This window comes from Lepus europaeus, chromosome 5 (genome assembly GCF_033115175.1).
Source record: "Lepus europaeus isolate LE1 chromosome 5, mLepTim1.pri, whole genome shotgun sequence".
Lineage (NCBI taxonomy): Eukaryota > Metazoa > Chordata > Mammalia > Lagomorpha > Leporidae > Lepus > Lepus europaeus.
In genome coordinates this window covers 86996927-87019291 of record NC_084831.1, presented here as the reverse complement: position 1 = coordinate 87019291, position 22365 = coordinate 86996927, and the positions used below count along the sequence as shown (strand labels likewise).

General features: G+C 43.8%; 1 protein-coding gene and 1 pseudogene across 2 annotated transcripts in view; one reads left to right on the top strand and one right to left on the bottom strand.

The window, feature by feature from the left end:
- CCDC18 (coiled-coil domain containing 18) overlaps positions 1-22365 on the bottom strand; it is a 174360-nt gene that overhangs the window by 22314 nt on the left and 129681 nt on the right. The gene's annotated exons all lie outside the window — the stretch shown is intronic.
- On the top strand, positions 17509-17610 carry LOC133761302 (small nucleolar RNA SNORA70; annotated as a pseudogene).

The following is a 22365-nucleotide window of genomic DNA, read 5'->3' as shown; positions in this document are numbered from 1 at the left end:
TAAGCTGCACCCGCAATGATAGTGGCTGCTTCACTTCCGATCCAGCACCCTGCTGATGCATCTGGGAGAGTGGCAGAAGATGGCCCAAGTACTTTGGCCCCTGCACCCACCCATGTGGGAGAACCAGAAAAAACTCCTAGCTCCTGGCTTTGGCTTGGCTCAGCCTATACTGTTGTGGCCACTTGGGGAGTGAACCAGCAGATAGAAGATCTCTCCCTCTCTCTTTCTTTCTCTCTGTAACTCTGCCTTTCAAAAAATAAATAAACCTTAAGGAAAAAGAGGAAGAAATGAGGGCAAATGATGGCGGGCATAAATTCCTCGTATAGGCAGGAGGGCATGACAGGGTGGACTTTGTTGTGAAAGGAGGGAGAGTATGTGTCCAGCTCCAGGGGGGGTGAACAGAGCTGACGGTGGGAAGACGATCATTGCCTGGTGTCCTGTTTGTTCAGTGCAGTGGCAAGTGAGCTCACCAGTTGAGAGTGAGGGAAGATAGTGTTTAGAAGTTCGAGGAGAGAGGAGACATAGAATTAAGGACTTGGAGGGTCAGAAACAGTGTCATATTCCTGTTAGTATGCCAGGATTCTAGCACAGTGCCTGGCATGTAGGAGATACTGAAACCAAAAAAAAGTAATTAATTAATTAATTTGAGAAGCAGAGAGAGAGGAGGAGACAGAGAGAGAAAGACGGAGAAGGCTCCCACCCACTGGTTCACTCCCCAAATGCCTGCAACAGCCAGGGCTGAAGCTGGGGGCCAGGAACTCAATCCACGTTTCCCATATGGGTGGCAGGGACTCAATTACTGGAGTCAGCACTGGGGCCTCCCAGGGTCTGCATGAGTATGAAGCTGGAGTCAGGAGCTGGAACTGGAAATCGAACCCAGGCACTCCAAGAAGGGATGGCTGCTAGACCAAGCGCCCACTCCTGCAAAGCATTGCAGAATGCTTACCTGAAGGTAAGAATGAGAAAAGAAAGGAAGAAGTGGGGTATGCGTTAAAGGCTTAAGCTTACATACATCTTAACAGCAAGAGAGATACACGTGTGGACTACTTTTGTTTACAAATAGCATAGGATCTACTTGGATTTATTCAATAAATTTCCAAATACTGAAGTTAGCAGTCATTCTTGCCAAAGGTGATGTTAGGCCAAAACTTTACACTTCACCAATGAGACAGCCTTTCGCCTGCATGAGCTTTTTTCAGGAGTGGGGAGATGCTGTCGTTTCACCTCTGTATTCTCAGGCCATGGGTGACACAGCACCAGTCACGCTGTTTTGAATAAACACGTAGCTAAAAGCTCAAGGAGCTGCCAGGCCCAAGAGGGTGTGCCGCTGACACAGAAGACTCCCCAACAGAACTCACATACTTCAGGCATGAAAAGTACAGGTGCCGGCCAGCGCTGCGGCTCACTAGGCTAATCCTCTGCCTGCGGCGCCAGCACCCCGGGTTCGAGTCCTGGTTGGGGCGCCGGATTCTGTCCCGGTTGCCCCTCTTCCAGGCCAGCTCTCTGCTGTGGCCTGGGAGTGCAGTGGAGGATGGCCCAAGTGCTTGGGCTCTGCACCCGCATGGGAGACAGGAGAAGCACCTGGCTCCTGGCTTCGGATCAGCGCAGTGCGCCGGCCGCAGCGGCCATTGGAGGGTGAACCAACGGTAAAAGGAAGACCTTTCACTCTGTCTCTCTCTCTCACTGTCCACCCTGCCTGTTAAAATAAAAGTTCAGGTGCCTCGGGGACATTCTGAGGTAGTCACAATACGCAGCTGTTCATTCCCACAGAAGTCTGTGACTCTGTTTTAAGAATGAAAAGTGGTCTCTGTGAGTGGGGGTCTCCCCAGTGCACCAGATCTGCTATTTGCTTGTGTGTCCCAGCCCCAGTCTGTTCTCTGCAGCAGTGGTGGATTTTCTCTCACGCGAGGCATCACGGCATTGCCAGGTGCTGAACCTTCCATCTTGCTCACTCCTCCCCTCCGGGCAGGCTCAGGGCCGTCCCTTCTGTCCTGCGTGCGGATGAAGCCCATCTCCCTCGCCCGCTCCCCTCTGCACCAGGCCACTGCAAAGCCCAGCCCCTATGGCTGGCAGGCACCTGCCTCCACCTGCTCTGGCCCTGGCCTTTGCTCACTCACAGAGTTCTGCTTAGGACGGCCTTGCCAGTCCTGGTAACAGTGCTGCAGGAGTTGGAGATTTTGAAACCACAAATAAAAAGAAAAAAACATGCTTTTGAATATGTGAGGGAAGGTAGCAAACACAGAATCAGAGAAAAGAAGAAAAAAAGAGAAATCTGACTTCTTTAAAATCAGTTAATACTAGGGCCTCCCTGGTGGTGCAGTGGGTTAAGCCACTGCCTGCCACACTGGCAACCTGTGTGAGTGCAAGCTCAGTCCCCATGGGAGTCCCCATCCAGCTCCCTGCCAATGCGTCCGGGAAAGCAGCAGAGGATGGCCCAAGTGCTTAGCCCCTGCCACCAATGTAAGAGACCCAGATGGAGTTCCTGGCTCCTGGCTTCAGCCTGGCCCAGTCCTAGCCATTGTGGCCATTTAGGGAGTGAACCAGGAGATGGAAGATCTCTCTCTCCCTCTTTCTAAGTTCCTTTCAACAAAATCTTTTTTTAAAGAAATCAATCAATATTATTATGGACTCTCAGCTGTGCAATTCAAGAATAAACTTTGTGCCAAACAAAATAATAATAACAACAACAACAACAGACTGACAGGTGCAGAAAAGCTGAGAAAGGCATAAAAATTCGTTTGGTCCTGTGATGAAGGCCACAGAAGTTATTATTTCAAACTGGGGAGAGATACGTGTGGTCACAGCTATCCCTGGTGTCATGTTTATACAACACTGCAAATCACACATGAGAGGAAATACATGCATGTTAGAAAGGCTGTCAACAGGGACACCTGCCTTTCTGATTTAGAAAGTGTTCTCAGGGCCGCCGGGGGATGGCTACTGTCATTGTGTGTCGCCTGGAGCCCTCTTGTGGCTATGTCGACTTCCTGCATGTGGATCCTAAAGTGGATTTTGAGGTATAGACCTTTCGCAATAAAGAATCTCAATACTCAAGTGGTAATGTCCTGATAGTCAGGGTTTTTCAGCATGCTCTGGAAGCAGAGCTAAGTCTAGGAACTGGAGAAAACATGTTTGTGTGGAATACAATCCAGTATTAACAAGAAGCCGAGTCTCCGACCCAGTGAAATGGCAGTGAAGGAGACAACAGCAAGCAGTCCGTTCAGGGGAAGGTTTTTGTCTCCACTCATCTCCCAGTGTTTTCATTCAACCCCTGAGAATCTCCACACAAGAATTTATCCCAAGGTACCCCAAGGTACACTTTACATACAGTAAAATTCTTCCCATTCACTTTATAGTTCTATGAGTTTTGACAAAGTTATATAATTTAAGTATTATCACAATCAAAATATAGAACATTTAAAAAATGTGTTAATTTTTAATTGATTTGAAAGGCAGAGTGAGAGACAGAGAGAGATTTACTCCTCAAATGCCTGCAAGAGCTGGGACTGGGCCAGATCAAAGCCAAAAACCAGGAATTCCATCTGGGTCTCCCAGCTGGGTGGCAGGAACTCAATCAGCTGAGCCATCACCTGCTGCCCCATCCCATGCACTCCAGTATGGGAACAGGCATCCCAAGTGGTGGCTTCCTCACTGCCACAACGGCCATCCACCATCAAAGTATAGAACATTTCCATCCACTCCCACAAGTCTTTTGCGTTCCTTAGTAGTCAGTATCTCCTCCCGCCCCCACACCCTGGGAGCACTTATCTATGTTCTGTCATAATGACTTTTCCATTTTCAGAATGTCATATAAACATAACCTTTATTATAAGTAGAGTTGTATAATACATAACCTTTTTAGTCTGACTTCATTTAACATAGTGCATCTCAGACTCATCCATGTCCCTGCATGTATATCAGCAGTTCATTCCTAATTATTAGTGCTCAAATGTATTGGATCTACCAGAATTTATTTATCTATTTACCAATCCAAGGACATTTGGATTAGTTCCACTTTGGGTGATCATTTTAAAAGATGCTGTAAACATTGATGTATATATTTTTGTAGTTATATAAATTGTTATTTAGTTATAGAATTGCTGTGTCATACTATAAGCATATATTTAACTTCAGAAAAAAAACTGTCAAACTGTTTTCTAAAGTGGCTGTTGCATTTAAATTTCCAAAAGCAAAGTATGAGAGTTCTAGTTGTTTACATCCTTGGCAACATCCTTAGAGTGCTGGTTATTTTTATGTGTCAATTTAGAGGATATTTTTAGATGAGATTAACACTGAAATCACTGAACTTTGAGGAAGCAGATTGCTCTCCATAATGTGTGGGTGGGCCTCATGCTCACCAATCAATGCCTGACTAGAACAAAAGGAGCAGGCTCCGGAAGCCAGGAGGGAATGCTCCAGCACACTGCCCTTGAACTCCATCCGCTCCATTAGCCCCCGGCTCTCCAGACTCCCAGCCCATCCTGCAGGTTTTAGACTTGCCAGCCCCATAATCATCTGAGCTAGTTCCTCATAGCACACATTTATATATATTACACATATACACACATGCACACACACATGCGCACATGCATCCTGTTGGCTCTGCTTCCCTGGAGAACCCTGAATACACGGGTATGGTTACTCTTTTAATTATAGACATTCTAAGAGATGTACACTGGTATCTCATTGTGGTTTGAATTTGCATTTCCCTCTTAATGATGAATGATGTTGAGCACATTTTCATGTATTTGTCATGTGTGTATATCTTCTTTGGTGAAGTGTCCAAATCTTTTGGATTTAAAAAAAAATTTGCTGGCGCCGCGGCTCACTAGGCTAATCCTCCGCCTGTGGCACTGGCACTCCAGGTTCTAGTCCCGGTCGGGGTGCTGGATTCTGTCCCAGTTGTCCCTCTTCCAGTCCAGCTCTCTGCTGTGGCCCGGGAGTGCAGTGGAGGATGGCCCAAGTGCTTGGGCCCTGCACCCGCATGGGAGACCAGGAGAAGCACCTGGCTCCTGGCTTCGGATCGGCGCAGCGCACCTGCTGCAGTGCGCCGGCCATAGTGGCCATTTGGGGGGTGAACCAACAGAAGGAAGACTTTTCTCTCTGCCTCTCTCTCACTGTCTAACTCTGCCTGTCCCAAAAAAAAAAAAAAAAAAAATTGAGGTTTTATTTGTAAGTTTTCAGAGTTCTTTAATATTCAGAATCTAAGTCTGTCAGATATGTGATGTATGAATATTTTCTTCCAATGTGGCTTGGTTTTTCTCATCCCTTTGACAGTGTCTTTTAAAGATCATAAGTTTTTAACTTTTTTATTCTTTTAAAGATTTATTTATTTGTTTGAAAGGGAGAGTGGCAGAAAGGAAGAGACAGAGAGAAAGATCTGACATTCAGTGGGCCAGGCCAAAGCCAGGAGCCTGGAACTCCACCTGGGTCTCCTACATAGGGACAAAAGCCAAAGTACCTGAGTCATCTGCTGTCTTCCCAGGTGCATTTGCAGGAAGTAGAGCAGATGGGTGCTCTGAGATCTGGTGCTCTGAGATCGGATGTTAGTGTGGCAAATGTCCCACTGTGCTATAACAGCAATCCCCAAAGTTAATAACTTTGATGAGGTATAAAGTAGCAACTTTTTAAGATGTAACTTATTTATTTGAAAGGCAGAGTTACAGAGAGAGAAGGAAAGAAAGATGAAGGGGGGGAGGGAGTGACAGGACAGAGAGGAGAAAGAGAGAGAGAGAGGGAGAGAATGAATGAGAATCGTCCATCTGTTGGTTCACTCCCCAGATGGCAGCAATGGCCGGAGCTCAGCCAGGCCAAAACCAGGAGCCTGGAGATTCTTCTGCATCTCCCACGTCCAACTTCTTCTTTTATGCCTAATAATTTTGTTGTTATATCAAATAAATATTTGCTTAACTCTAAGTCTCAAAATCTTTGTTTTCTTCTAAAAGATTTATAGTTCTAGGTTTTACATTTGGATCTAAGATCTACACTTTTTAGAGAGCTTATTTTATTTTATTTTATTTTAGTTTAGTTTTTTGACAGGCAGAGTTAGACAGTGAGAGAGAGAGAGAGAGACAGAGAGAGAGAAAGGTCTTCCTTTTCTGTTGGTTCACCCCTCAAATGGCCACTACAGCCAGCGCGCTGCACTGATCCAAAGCCAGGAGCCAGGTGCTTCCTCCTGGTCTCCCATGCAGGTGCAGGGCCCAAGCACTTGGGCCATCCTCCACTGCCTTCCCGGGCCACAGCAGAGAGCTGGACTGGAAGAGGAGCAACCGGGACAGAACCAGCGCCCCAACTGGGACTAGAACCCGGAGTGCCAGTGCTGCAGGCAGAGGATTAGCCTAGTGAGCTGCGGCGCCAGCCTAGAGAGCTTATTTTTACAATGTGAGGTTTGGATCAAGATTCTTCATTTTTTTCACAGATATCAAATAGTACCAGCACAATTTGTTAAAACGTATCTCTTTTTCCCCCTCTGAATGGCCTTTGCAACTTTGTGGAATGTTAATTGATCATATGTGAATTGATCTAATTCTGGACTCTAATCAAAGTCAGATGCTATGATTTGCTACCAATTTTGCTTTTATTTTTTGAAGTTGTTTTGGTTCCCTAGGTCCTTTGGACTGTCAACATGAACCTAAACTCCACTGGTAGGAGATTTCTACAGAAAATTCTGCTATGATTTGGATTGGGATATGTCTGCAATTAGTTTTATTACTTCCTTTCAAATCTGGAGGACTTAAATTTTATTTACTCTCCCTATTGCACTGGTTAAAACTTTCCATTGAAAAGAAATGGAGAGGGGCAGACACTGTGGTGTAGCGGTTAAGCCAACATCTGCAACACCGGCATGCCATATGGGCGCTGGTTCGTGTCTTGGCCGCTCCACTTCTAATCCAGCTCCCTGCTACTGCACCTGGGAAAGCAGCAGAAGATGGCCTGAGTACTTGGGCCCCTGCACCCATGTGGCAGACCCAGGAGAAGCTCCTGGCTCTTGGCTCCTGGCTTCGGCCTGGCCCACCCCTGGCCATTGGAGCCATCTGGGGAGCAAAATGGAAGTGCTCTCTCTCTCTCTCTCTTTCCCCTTTTCTAACTTTGCCTTTCAAATAAATAAATAAATCTTAAAAAAAAAAAAAAGAAATGGATGGTGAGAGTGTACATCCTTGCCTTTTTAAAAATCTTTTTCACCACTAAATATAGGTGTCAGCTATAGGTTTTTCAAATGCCTTTTATAAAATTAGGGGCATTAATCCTCTATTCCTATATTGCTGCAAGGCTTTTTTGTGTTGTGATAAAATTTACAACATAATATTTACCATTTTCTTCATTTTAAAGATCATTGGTATTAAGTATCCATATATTGTGGGCAACCATCACCCCTATCCATCTCCAGAACTCTTTCCTCCTTCCAAATTGAAAATATTTTTACCCACCAAATGAGAAATTTCTATTCCTCTCAATCATAGTGACCAGAATTTTGGTCTCTGTCTCTTATCATAAATCTTGGTATTGTAGGTAGCATATAAGTGGAATCACACAGTATTTGTCCTTTTTGTCTGGCTTATTTTACATAGTGTAACAATTTATGGATCATCCTTCTTTTTTAAGACTGAATATTCAATTGTGTATATATGTATTAAATCTTGTTTAGTCATTAATCTGTTGATGGACCTTTGGGTTATTTACATCTCTTGGCTATTGTAAATAATGCTGTAGGAACACAATGTACAAATATCTGTTCAAGTGCCTGATCTCAGTTCCTTTGGGTATATACGCAGAAATGGAATTCCTGGATCATCTGGTAATTCAATTTTTAATTTTTAAAATTTAAAAAATATATTTTAAAGGCAGAAAGAGAGATGGACAGGAAGAATACTATATTCCTAAAGTTGTACTTATGAAATTTGTATTCCTTAAAAAATAAATTATTGGGGCCAGCATTGTGGCTCACTTGGTTAATGCGGCACTAGCATCCCATATGGGTGCCGGGTTCTAGTCCTGGTTGCTCCTCTTCCAGTCCAGTTCTCTGCTGTGGCCCGGGAGGGCAGTGGAGGATGGCCCAGGTGTTTGGGCTCCTGCACCCACATGGGAGACCAGGAAGAGACACCTGGCTCCTGGCTTAAGATTGGTGCAGCTCTGGCTGTGGTGGCCATTTGAGGAGTGAACCAATGGAAGGAGGACCTTTCTCTCTGTCTCTCTCTCTGTCTATAACTCTATCAAATAAAAAAATTAAAAAAATAAATTATTAACAAAAATATAGGTTTAGTGCTATGTATGCCTTCAATCAGTGACTAAGCTCCACTCAACAAATTTCTATTTAGTATTGTCATTTCCATCCAGTCCAGAATACTCTCTGCTACTCCTTTTGATCTCTTCTTTGATTTATGGTTCATTTAGCCTGTATCATTCAATTTCTAAAACTTACCTTTCTGTTATGGGTTTCTAACTTAATTAATTTCTAACTTAATTCAGAGAATATCCTTGGTATGTCTTGGATCCTTTTACATTTTACATGAGACCTTTTCAATGGTCTTGAATATGGTTTATATTGGTAAAGGTCTTCTATATAGTTCAAAACAATATATAGTTTGCTGTTGTTGTGTGGAGTGTTCTTAAATGTCAGGTTAAGTTGGTTTATACTGTTGCTGATTCTTTATCATTTTTCATGATACTTGTAGTTTCAATTACTATGAGAAGGATATTAAAATACCTAATTTAAATTCTGGGCTTATTTTCCCTTACATTTTAGTAGCTTTTCTATAATATATTTTGGAGATCTATGTCTTCTGAATCAATTGACCCATTTATCATTAGGAAATGGCCCTCATTATCTCTGGTGGTATTCTTTTTTCTTAAAATATAGTTATTCCAGCTTTATTTTCATTACTATTCATATACTATATTTCTTCCATATTTTTAATGTTTGTGTCTTGTTCTATAGGATTGTACTTCTATCTATCCAACATCAATCTATATATAAGATTTTTTTTTTTAAATTTTGAAAGGCAGAGAGAGAGAGGAAGAAAGGAAAGACAGGGAGAAAAATCTTCCATTTGCTGGTTCACTCCCCAAATGGCTATAACGTCCAGGGTTAGTCCAGGCCAAAATCAGGATACTGGAACTCCATCAGGTCTTCCATGTGGATGGCAAGGGACAAATACTTGGGCCATCTTCTGCTGCTTTCCCAGGCACGTTAGCAAGGAGCTGAATTGGAAGTGGAATAGCAGGAACTAAAACTGGTGCTCCCATGTGGGTTGCTGGCATCACGAGGGGCAGCTTAACTTACTACATCATAACACAGGTTTTAGCTTGTACTCCATATAGATGATGTGTTTGGTTTCTTGGAGACAGCACATAGTAGTCTGGTTTCTCGATCCTATCTGATCTCTGCTTTTGAGATGTTTGTGCCATTTACATTTAATGTTACTATTGATTTGGTTGATTTTTAACCTACTACTAGCTGTTTTTTTTTCTATTTGTTTTACTCTTTTTTTTTTTTTTATTTGACTGTTATAGACAGTGAGAGAGAGAGACAGAGAGAAAGATCTTCCTTCCATTGGTTCACTCTCCAAATGGCTGCTATGGCCAACACTGCACCAATCCGAAGCCAGGAGCCAGGGGCTTCTTCCTGGTCTCCCATGCTGGTGCAGGGGCCCAAGCACTTGGGCCATCCTCCACTCCCTCCCGGGTCACAGCAGAGAGCTGGACTGGAAGAAGAGCAACCAGGACTAGAACCCGGCACCCATATGGGATACTAGTGCTGCAGACAAAGGATTAATCAAGTGAGCCACGGTGCCAGCCCTGTTACTCTTTGTTCCTCATTTTTCTGCCTCCTTACAGAATATTTATTTTTTATGATTACATTTTATTTCCTTTGTGGGCTTATTAAACATACTTTTTGTTGTATTATTTTAGCAGTTGTTTTAGGGTTAATAACATACATCATTAACTTTTGACAGTCTACCTTTGGGTGATATTATGCCATTTCACATAAAGTATAAGAAACTCAAAATAGTATACTTCTATTTCTCTTTGGACAGTGCTATTATTGTCATATATTTTACTTTTTGTAAGATTTTAAACCCCACAACCTAATTTTTAAAAAAAAACTTAAAGTTTTTTTTTTTTTTTTTTGACAGGCAGAGTGGACAGTGAGAGAGAGAGAGAGAGAGAAAGGTCTTCCTTTTCTGTTGGTTCACTCTCCAATGGCTGCTGCGGCCGGCGCATCTCGCTGATCCGAAGGCAGGAGCCAGGTGCTTCTCCTGGTCTCCCATGCGGGTGCAGGGCCCAAGGACTTGGGCCATCCTCCACTGCCTTCCCGGGCCACAGCAGAAAGCTGGACAGGAAGAGGAGCAACCGGACTAGAACCCGGTGTGCTGGCGCTGCAGGCGGAGTATTAGCCTACTGAGCCGCGGCGCCAGCCTTAAAGTGGTTTTAAACAATTAAAATAGTTTTTATCAATATGAAATTTCATAAATTTTAAAGTGTTTTTTCAAAAATGTTCAACGCTTTGCCCTGCTTCTCGGAGACTCCACTTACACTAGGAGTATATTAGGTCACTTTCAATTTTCCTCCAGTGCATCAGGGCTCTGCTCATTTTTCCCTCAGGACTTTTATTTCTTTGTTTCACTTTGATAGCTCCTATTACAGTGTAATCATGCCCACTATTTCTCCTGCGATATGTACTCTGCTGCTCATCCCATCTATTTTCACCACAAATATTGCAGTTTTCATCTCCTCCAGCTCATGTTTGTCTCTCTTGTTGTATTTTCTCTCTCTACTCAACATGCTCAATGTTCCTTCTGGCTTCTTAAACATATGCAATATGCCTTTAATAACTATTTTTATTGTTCTCAGTTATTATCACCTGTGTCTGCTCTGGTTGGTCTAGGTTGATTGATTTGCTCATTATTTTGTCATGTTCTCCTGCTTCTTTGCATCCCTGGCAATTTTTGATTGAAGGCATTCTGAATTTACATACTGAATAGTTTATTACCATAAAAGATTTTGTTCTTGGGGATGGTTATTTGCAAGCAGTTTTAACCTTTCAGGTCTTGTTTTTGATGTTTCAAAGGTAGTATCTCAGAAGCATTTTGTCTAGGGTTTATTTCCCTACAATTGAGGCAAAAAAAAAATTTTTTTTTTTTTGATAGGCAGAGTGGATAGTGAGAGAGAGAGAGACACAGAGAGAAAGGGCTTCCTTTTTGCTGTTGGTTCACCCTCCAATGGCCGCTGCGGCCGGCGCATTGCGCTGATCTGAAGCCAGGAGCTTCTCCTGGTCTCCCATGCGGGTGCAGGGCCCAAGCACTTGGGCCATCCTCCACTGCCTTCCTGAGCCATGGCAGAGAGCTGGCCTGGAAGAGGGGCAACCGGGATAGAATCCAGCGCCCCAACCGGGACTAGAACCCGGTGTGCCGGCGCTGCAAGGTGGATGATTAGCTTGTTAAGCCACGGCGCTGGCCGAGGCAAAATTCTTAAGAAGTCTATCTGATGGTCCAAAAATGAGATTTTCTATTCCCAGTGGTGGGAACAAAAACTGGTCTCAGAGCTGTGTGAACTCAGGCTTGTTCCCTCTAAGTATCTCAGGTGATTCTTTCCCTGATCTTGCATAGTTCCACTGACTATTACTCATCTGTAAATTTGAGGATGATCCTTTGCAGATTTTGAGTTCTTTCTGTGCAGCTCTCTGCTCTCTATTACTCCACCTGATGGACTCCAGCCTTTTCAGTCTCCCTGGACTCCTGGCTCTCTCCAACTCCAGAAACTGAGACTGGGCTTGGGTTCCCCCTCCCTGTGCCACAACCTGGAAACTCTCTCCAGGTAATAAACTGCAGGAAATAGTTTGTTCTGCCTCTCTCTCAGAAATCATTGTCCCTTGTCACTTGACATCTGATTTAAAAAAAAACTGGTATTTAATATATTTTGTTTGTCCTTTTGGTTATTTCAGGCTGAAGGGCAAATCTAGTCCTTTTTATTCCATTTTGGACAAAAGCAAAAGAAATGTCTGCTTGTATTTTTAGGATTTATGCACTATGTTCAGGAGCAAGACTAAATTATAATATCCCATTCTTATATTCTCCTTGTCAGAAATTGCAACTTTAGTAGGTTTTGATAAATATTATTTTCTTAAGAATGTATTGTTTTAGCTAAATTTTAAAATGTATTAAAAGTATTCTTAATATCCACTTACTTTTTTTTTTTTTATGACAGGCAGAGTTAGACAGTGAGAGAGAGAGACAGAGAGAAAGGTCTTCCTTCCGTTGGTTCACCCCCCAAATGTTTGCTCCGGCCGGCGCTGCGCGGATCTGAAGCCAGGAGCCAGGTGTTTCCTCCTGGTCTCCCATGCAGGTGCAGGGCCCAAGCACTCGGGCCATCCTCCACTGCCTTCCCGGGCCACAGCAGAGAGCTGGACTGGAAGAGGAGCAACCAGGACAGAATCCGGCGCCCCAACCAGGACTCAAACCCGGGGTGCCGGCGCTGCAGGCGGAGGATTAGCCTAGTGAGCCGTGGTGCCGGCAATATCCACTTACATTTTAATGTTGTAGCATCTACAGTTATAATCCCTCTTCTATTATAACTATTGTTTATTATGGACCTCCATTTTACTTCATAAGTCTCACCACTTTCCAAGCAAGCCTTTTCAAAGAACCAACTTTTGGCTTTGTTAAATTTATACTTGTTTTCTATTTCATGAATCTTTGCTTTTACCCTTGTAATTTCCAGTATTCTGCTTTTTTCTTTACTGATGTTTATTTCTATTTGAAAGGCAGAGAAAGAGAGAGAGAAAGAGAAACAGAGAAGAGAGAGATAGCAATTTTCCATCTGATGGTTCACTTCCCAAATGTCAGTAATAGCCAGTATTGGGTCAGGTGAAGCCAGGAGCCCAGGATATCATCCAGATCTCCCATGTGGTGTCAGGGCCCCAGGCACCTGAGCCATCACCTGCTGCCTCCCCGGATTCGTTAACAGGAAGCTGGATCCGAAACAGAGCCAGGACTTGAACCAGTACTCTGATATGGGATGCATGCATCTCAATTGGCTTCACCTGCTGCATCACAACATCTGCTTGCTTCTTTTTTAAAGGTTTACACTTTGCTGTTAGAAAAAAAGTTTTGAAAATGAGTGCTTAGTTCACTAGTTTTCAGCCTTTCTCCTTTTTTATATGCCAATGGCTATAAATGTCTAGGTATTCTTTTAGCAGTAACCATACAAACACAAACTTTGAAATACATTCTACTGTCATAGTTCTGTTCAAAATGCTTTTGAAATTTCCAATATTTTTCTATGATCTATAAATTGATCAGTGTATTTTTAAGTTTCCAAACATACAGAGATTTTTCTCAGTAGCTTTTTGTTATTATTTCTCATTCTAAACTCATATGGCTAAAAAACATAGATGGCATGATACCAGTCTTTGGAAGTACACTAAGATTTGCTGCAGTACCTGCTGTGTTTTTCCTAAATATTCTATGTGTGCTAGAAAGGATTTCTTCCATGGGTTGATGTTGTATTCTACATTTAGTTAGACACACTAAATCAAGATTGTTGATTTTTCTCATAAAGGGTTGCCTTAGCAAGGAGGAGTGGGCTTAACTCCTCTACATCTCAGAGTGGCACGTGAGTATGACTGACTCTCTAGAATGCTCTATGGGAGAAAAATAGAGATAAAACAAGACTTCAGATGACTCTGGCAACATAAAGTGATTTGCAGGGCACTGGCCACACACACTGATGGAACTGCACTGAGGGATGTAGTCGTGGTGCCATCAGTCCATCTTCCACTGTGATAACATTAAGTTCACTCTGATAATGGCTCTTCAATATGGTGGTTTATAGCATTCTTTAAAAAGAACTCTTAAACAAAATACAACATGTTATAATTTCACTGAAATTCATCCTCTCCCTCATGTCTAGATTTCTTTCACTCTCTGGCAACCTAATTAGATGAGTCTAATGACGCAGACTTTCATCCCTGAGGGGTCTGGGCCCTTGGTTAGCACGTCCATTCCAGGCTACAGATGCTGCAATTACCCACTCACTGTCCTGGGAGCACCAAGAGATGCCCCTGTAAACCCTCCAAATCCAGACGTGATCCTTTTCCCATTATTTAGCAACAATTCTTTTTTAAAAAAATATTTATTTTATTTATTTGAAAGACAGAGTTACAGAGAGAGGTAAAGGTCTTCCATCTGATGGTTCACTCCCCAGATGGCCACAACGGCCGGAGCTGCGCCGATCCGAAGCCAGGAGCCAGGAGCTTTCTCTGGATCTCCCACATGAGTGCAGGGGCCCAAGCACTTGGGCCATCCTCCACTGCTTTCCCAGGCCATAGCAGAGAGCTGGATCAGAAGTGGAGCAGCCGGGACTAGAACCGGCGCCCGTATGGGATGCCGGCACTTTAGGCCAGGGTGTTAACCTGCTGCACCACAGCATCCAGCAACAATCTTACTAATTATGATAAACAGGGTTGATTATCCTCATGGGTATAGAAACTGCTCTCTCTCTCTCTCTCTTTTTTTTTTAATATTTATATGAAAGGCAGAGTTACAGAGAGAGAGAGAGAGAGAGAGGTCTTCCATCTGTTGGTTCACTCCCCCAAATAGCTGCAATGGCTGGAGTTGGGCCAATTCGAAGCCAGGAGCCTGGAGCTTCTTCTGGGTCTCCCACATGGGTGCAGGGACCCAAGGACTTGGGCCATCTTCCACTGCCTTCCCAGGCCATAGCAGAGAGCTGGTTTGGAAGTGGAGAAGCCAGGACTCGAACCAGCGCCCACATGGGATGCCGACATTGCAGGTGGCAGCTTTTACCCACTATGCCACAGTGCCAGCCCCAGTAACTGCTTTTAGTTAGTCCACTGGCATGAGTAGTTCAAAGTAACGAGGTAGTACCTGAGTTTTTACATTCAGTGTATCCCTGGGGGTAGCACACCCCTCACTCACCACCCCAGAATTCATAACTTTTAATCCAACTAAGCCTAGAATTGTATGGATGGAAAGGATAAATTTTGCAATGGCTTACTGGAAGTAATTATGATGAAAAGGGTAACTCCTCCTTTTACCCCTCAGCTTCTAGTCCTATATATATATATCAGCCAATGTATATATTTCATCCTGCAGCACAGTGCTGTCCTGAAGGCTGTTCTCAACTGATGCTTACATGAATGTTTCAGAGGCCTTGTTAATGATCTATCAGGCTGATTGCTTCTAAGTGATATGGTATAAAACATAAAAAATGAATCCTGTGATCATTTGCACATTGGTGTACCTCCTTTGCTACAGAATAGGATCCTTGGTCCAAGGTGATATTATATGTAATTCAATGTAGATAAATCAGACATTCTCTAAGTCTTTAGGTGGCAGAAGTATTGCAGGCAAGGGAGGCAATCTCACATAGAGTAGTTATTGATTCCAGGAAGGATGGTATATTTAGCTTCCCACCAGAGAGGTTACATGGTCTCTTTGAGATATGGCACCATGTCAAGGGCTTAGCATTAATATCTGCTGCTGACAAGTTGGACATTTAGCAATGGACTAGTTAGAACAATCTTGGATTCCAGATGGACTCAATTCCTCTACTATCATTATACTATTCATGGATCAATTCCATAAGCCTTAGAATGGCTGAGAAGACACCATCCACAGGTGATAGCCACCTGAGTTGTCCTGTTAATTGAACTGTTTAATGATTCCTCATACTGAATGCTCTCCTGTGGGCAATGACATGAGAACATAAAGAGCTGCACATCTTGCACTCATTCACATAGGTTATCTACATGGCTTTTCCCTAGACTTCCTTGTATCCAATTTTCTTTAATACTGGAAAAATTTACAAGATTATAAGAAGAAGTAGATATATTTTGTCAACGGCATAGCATTTCTGCCAGCAGAAGTACATGAATAAGACAGCCCAGTTGGTGGCTCTGCTCACATGTAGAGATAAGACAGTGACTTTAGCCAGGGAGCATGGTCAGCAGTTCAGTCTAATGTGGTTCCTTAGTCACTTGTCTGGCCCAGCCATGGAGCTCAGCCTAGAGCTCTGTTCAGGCACAGAACAAACCTCTAATCCTGCCTAACGCTAGGGCATAGCTTCTTTTTACCTGACCAGGGGATCCAAACAGTGACCTCACCCAGCCTTGGAGCCCAGCCTCCAGCATTGCCCAGGCAGGGAAAAAAACCAAGTGTCCCTACCTAACTGGAGAATAGCCTGTATCTGCAACTAATGAGCGATCGGGCCAGCTACTCCATCAGTCAATTCCATCCAAGCACGGGGCCCAGACCACAGTTCTGCTCAGTCATGGAGTTGCAACACTGGCACCACTAGGCTGAAAAGCACAGAGGCCCTGTTCGATCAGAGGCCACGACAAAGCCTAGTCCCTGCCCAACCACAGGATCCAGCCAGTGGCACTGCCCAACAGGAAAACCTGTCTGGTAGCCCCACCTGATTGTGAAGCTCAGCCAGCAGACTCTCCTAACAAGGGATTCACTCAGTGCCTGCACCTGACCTTAGAGCATAGCTAGCAGCCCTGCACATCTAGAGACTTCAATAGCAAACCCTACCCTGCTCATGAACGCTATCATATGGCCTGTCCAGAGCTGCAGGCTGGACTGACTAGTGAAAGTTTTTTCCTGCTTAATCAACCTATAAAGGCTGGAAGAGTTAACCATTTCCTCAAATACCCAGACATCAACAAATGATCACAACAATACAGGAAAACATGAAACCGCTGCAGGAAACTAATAAAGTTCCAATAACTGACCCTAAAGAAATGAAAACCTATGGGTGAATAATCTTCTTAAAGAAGCTTGGTGAACAATAAGAAAACATAGAGAGCAGAGGCCAGTGCTGTGGTGTAGTGGGTAAAGCCACTGCCTGCAGTGCTGGCATCCCATATGGGCACTGGTTTGAGTCCTGGCTGCTTCACTTCCAATCCAGCTCTCTGCTATGGCCTGGGAAAGCAGTAAAAGATGGCCCAAGTTCTTGGGCCACTGCACCCACGTGGGTGACCTGGAAGAAGCTCCTGGCTTCAGATTGGCCTAGCTATGGCCATTGCAGCCAATTGGGGAGTAAACCAGCGGATGGAAGACCTCTCTCTCCCTCTCTGCCTCTCCTTCTGTCTCTGTGTAACTCTTTCAAATAAATAAATATTTTTTAAAAAAAAACACAGATAATTAATAAAATTAGGAAAATATACTGCAACAAAATGTGACATTCAACAAAGAAACAAAAACAAGGAAGCAGAAATCACAAAAAGAAAGTTAAAAAAGGATAGAAATCCCAAGGCTGAAGAACACAATGACAGCACTGTAAAATTCAAGAAAGCTTCAACAGCAGACTTGATCAAGCAGAAGAACTGGTAAACTTGAAGATCGGTCATTTGAAGTTATTCAATCAGAGAAGAGGAGATAATTTAAAAACAGTAAAGAAAGCCTACAGAACTTGAGACACAACCACACAAAACAATGAAACTAACAATATATACACCATGGGAATCCAAGGAAGAGAATGTATAAATTTTTAATACATTTAAAGAAATAATGGCTGTGAATAGTAGCCTCCTCAACAGTGTATTTAACCTGTTGCTTGTATGGGTTGTCTTAAGAAACTGTGGAGAGAGCCCTTTCCCATGGTCTTCATGTCTGTGACCTGGTGCAGTTGTCAGTCTCAGCCCCAGCTAGGTATGTTGGGTTCCAAGCCCCAAAATATGGTGGGCAGGGTTCACATTGGTTAAGTCATCAAGTCCATCTGCACCAAGCTGCAGAACAAGGACTGAGGCCCAACATAAGGCCAAATTCAAGCTCCTTGGCCACCAGAATATCCAGATCTCAAAGAAGTAGGGCTTTACCAAGTTTAATGTGTATGAATTTGAATACACAGTAGCTGAGAAGTGGCTCATCCAGATGGCTGTGGGGTCCAATACGTGTTCCTTGGAACAAATAATGTGTCCTTGTGAGAGTTTCCACTATGCTTACTGCTTAATCATGCCAAGAAATAAGTCTTACTTCCTTTCAAAAAGAAGAAAAAATGAAGGAGCAAGGAAAGAAGGCCAAAAACTTCCCAAGTGTGGGGACAGAAATGGGTATCTAGATTCATAAAGTTCAAATTCCCAAAAAGGCTGAAACTGAGAAAGTACACACTGACATATTGTCATTAAGTTATGAAAAGTCAAAGACAGAATTTTGAAAGCAACTAGAGAAAAGCAACTAATCACATCTACAAGATAATCAGCATATTTCTCAGCAGAAACGTTGTAGGACAGGAAAGAGTGGAGGATACATTTAACATATTGAAAGCAAAAGGTTACAAATCCAGAATATTATACCCAGTAAACCGTTGATAAACTCTTTCCCAAACAAGCAAAAGTTGAAGCCGTTCATCACCAATAGATCTGTCTTAAATGCTAACAGGAATTCCTTTTCTTTTTTTATTTATTTGAAAGGCTGAGTTAGAGAGAGAGAAGAAGAGACAGAGATAGTGAGGGAGAGAGAGAGAGATCTTCCATCTGCTAATTCACTTCCCAAATGGCTGCAATGGCCAGGGCTGAAGTCAGGAGCCAGGAGCTTCTTCTGTGTCTCCTACATGGGTGCAGGGACCCAAGGACTTGGGCCATCTTCCACTGCTTTCCCAAGCACATCAGCAGAGAGCTGGATTGGAAGCAGAGCAGCCAGGACTCAAACAGGTGCCCATATGAGATTCTGGCATTGCAGGTGGCAACTCTACCTGCTATGCAGCAACGCCAGCCAGGGATTTTCTTTTCAAAATAATTAATTTATTGGCAAGGCAGAGACAATGAGAGAGAGAGAAACAGAGTGAGCTCCAATCTGCTGTTTCAACCTACAAATGCTTGCAACAACTAGGGCTGGGCCAGGCTGAAACCAGGAGCTCAATCCAGGTCTCCCACATGGGTGGCAAGGCCTGAAGAACTTGAAACATCACGTGCTTCCTCTTTGGGTATACACTACTAGGAAGCGAAAATCACAAGGAGAACCAGGACTTGAACTCAGACATTCCAAGAAGGAATGTGGGTTTTTCAACTGGATATTAACCACTAGGTCAAAAGTCTGTCCGCATGGAGTTCTTCATGTTGAAATAAAGGATTCTAATTAACTGTGAAAACATAGATGTTTAAGATTCAATGATAAAAGGAAGACAAATTCAGAATTCACTAATATTGTAAGGGTAGTACATAAATCACTAACTTGGGTATAACAGGTTTTTTTTTTGTTTGTTTTGTTTTGTTTTAAGTATATTAAAAACAACTATGGGGCAGGTATTTGGCTTAGAAGACACCAGACAGGATGCCTGTGTCCCATATCAGAGTGCCTGGGTTTTGCTTTTTTTTTTTTTTTTTTGTTTTGACAGGCAGAGCAGATAGTGAGAGAGAGAGAGAGACAGAGAGAAAGGTCTTCCTTTTTGCCATTGGTTCATCCTCCAATGGCCGCTGCGGCCGGCGCATCGTGCTGATCCGAAGCCAGGAGCCAGGTGCTTCTCCTGGTCTCCCATGCGGGTGCAGGGCCCAAGCATTTGGGCCATCCTCCACTGCCTTCCCGGGCCATAGCAGAGAGCTGGCCTGGAAGAGGGTAACTGGGATAGAATCCAGTGCCCCAACCGGGACTAGAACCTGGTGTGCCGGTGCCGCAAGGCGGAGGATTAGCCTGTTGAGCCACTTTGCCGGCCAATGCCTGGGTTTGATACTTAGCTCTACATCTGACTCTAGTTTCCTGTTAATGCAGAACAGGGAGGCAGTGGTGATGGCTCAAGTGATTGGGTTTCTGCCGCCCAAGTGAGAAATCTGACTTGAGTTCTTTGCTCTAAGCGTTGGTGTTCAGCCTGCAGCTTTTGTGGGCATCTGGGGGGTAAACCAGCAGATGGATGCTCCCTTTCTCGGACTCTCAAAAAATAAATAAATTTAAAAAGTATAAGAATTTGTTACTGTATACACATGTAAACAAGATGTATATTGTGGTACCAAAACCATATATGTGGGGTCAGCACTGTGGCGTAGTGGGTAAAGCTACTGCCTGCAGTGCTGGCATCCCACATGGGAGCAGGTTCTAGTCCCAGCTGTTCCACTTCCAATCTTGCTCTCTGCTATGGCCTGGGAAAGTAGCAGAGGATGGCCCCAAGTGTTCGGGCCCCTGCACCCACGTGGAAGACTCAGAGGAAGCTCCTGGTTCCTGACTTCAGATTAGCCCAGCTCTGGCCATTGAGGCCTTTTGGGGAGTGAACCAGCAGATGCAAGATCTGTCTGTCTGTCTCTCTCTTTGCCTCTGCCTCTCTCTTTGCCTCTGCCTCTCTGTAGCTCTTTCAAGTAAATAAATACATCTTTAAAAAAACAAACAAACAAACCCATGAATGTGAGGAAAGAGAGAGAAAAGTTTGGGTTTTTTTATGTTACCAAGGTTAAGTTATCAGATTAAATGAAATGTTATATTTAATGTAAGCCTCATGGTAACCACAAAGGACAAATCTGTAATGGGTACACAAAAGTTAAAGAGAAAGGAACCAAAGCATACTATGACAAAAACTCATCAAACAAGAGAGGAAGATAGCAACAGAGAAATAGGAACAAAAGAACTATAAAAGTCAGAAAACAAATTCAAAATGGTAATAGCATCAACTATTACCTATCAATAATTACTTTAAATGTAAATGAATTAGGATCTGGCATGTGGCACAGTGGGTTAAACTTCTGTTTGTGACAGTGGCATCCCATTTGGAAGTGCTGATTAGAGTCCCAGCTGCTCTGCCAGCTTCTTACTGATTTGCCTAGGAAGGCAGTAGAAGATGGCCCAGGTGGTCGGGTCTCAGCCACCCACATAGGAGGCCAGGATGGAGTTCCTGGCTCCTGGCTTCAGCCTGGCCTAGACCCAGCTGTTGCTGCCAGTTGGGGAGTGAACCAGCAGATGAAAAATCTCTTTCTCTCTGTTACTCTGCCTTTCAAACGAACAAACATAAATCTTTTTTTCAGAAAGCTAAAAAAAATTTTTTTTTTTTGACAGGCAGAGTGGACAGTGAGAGAGAGAGACAGAGAGAAAGGTCTTCCTTTTGCCGTTGGTTCACCCTCCAATGGCCGCCGCGGTAGGTGCGCTGCAGCCGGCGCACCGCGCCGATCCGATGGCAGGAGCCAGGTGCTTCTCCTGGTCTCCCATGGGGTGCAGGGCCCAAGGGCTTGGGCCATCCTTCACTGCACTCCCTGGCCACAGCAGAGAGCTGGCCTGGAAGAGGGGCAACCGGGACAGGATCGGTGCCCCGACCGGGACTAGAACCCGGTGTGCCGGCGCCGCAAGGCGGAGGATTAGCCTAGTGAGCCGCGGCGCCGGCTAGAAAGCTAAAATTTTATCTTAGAAGTTTAGTCATGGACTAAAAAAAAAAGAGGTCCCAGAATCTTGGGCTGTCAAAATGCCTTCTACCCAACCCTAGCATCCTCCTATTCAGCCCTACAAAACCAGACACTTAATAAATTACATAGTTTTTCCAGGAAGTATATCATCATTTTGTTAAATAAACTTTTATTAGGGGCTGGCTTTGTGGTACAGCAGGTTAAGTTACTGCTTGTGACACTAGCATCCCACATTTGAGTGCCAATTCAAGTACTGGGTACTCTACGTCTAATTCAGCTTCTTGCTAATGCATCCTGGGAAAGCAGTGGATGATGGTCCAAATACTTGGGCCCCTGCCACTATGTGGGGGATCCTTAGGGAATTCTTGACTCCTGGCTTCAGCCTGGCCCAGACCTGGTTGTTGTGGCCATTTGGGAAGTTAACCAGTAGATGGGAGATCTGTCTCTTTGCCTTTCAAATAAATTTAACAAAAAAAAAATTTTTTTTAAATAACCAGAGCCACTGGTAATAGAATTTGAAATTATGATCCCATCTCTTCTGGGTAATAGCTTGGTCAAAATTTTCTAGGCCTTCCTGCCCTTTAAATTATACTTTGGTTATTCTGTAATTGTGTTGTCAATCCAGTCAGAACAAAATCTACTTGAAGCATCCTAGGTTTTAAAACTTCATTCTTCCTTTAGAGATACACATATTTAAGAATACCATTAGGGTCAGCATTGTGGTGCAGTGGGTTAAGCTGCTGCCTGTGACACTGGCATCCCATGTGGGTATCAGTTTGAGTTCCAGCTGTTCCACTTCCAATCGGCTCCCTGCTCATGTGCCTTGGAAAGCAGTGGAAGATGGCCCAGGTGCTTGGGCCTGGCCATCCATGTGGGAGATCCAGAAGAAGCTCCTGGCTCCTGGCTTCAGCCTGGCCCTGCCCTGGTCATTGCAGCCATTTGGAAAATGAACCAGCAGATTGAAGTGGAGCAGCTGGGACTCAAACTGTTGCCCATATGGGATGCCAGCACTGCAGGCAGTGGCTTAACCC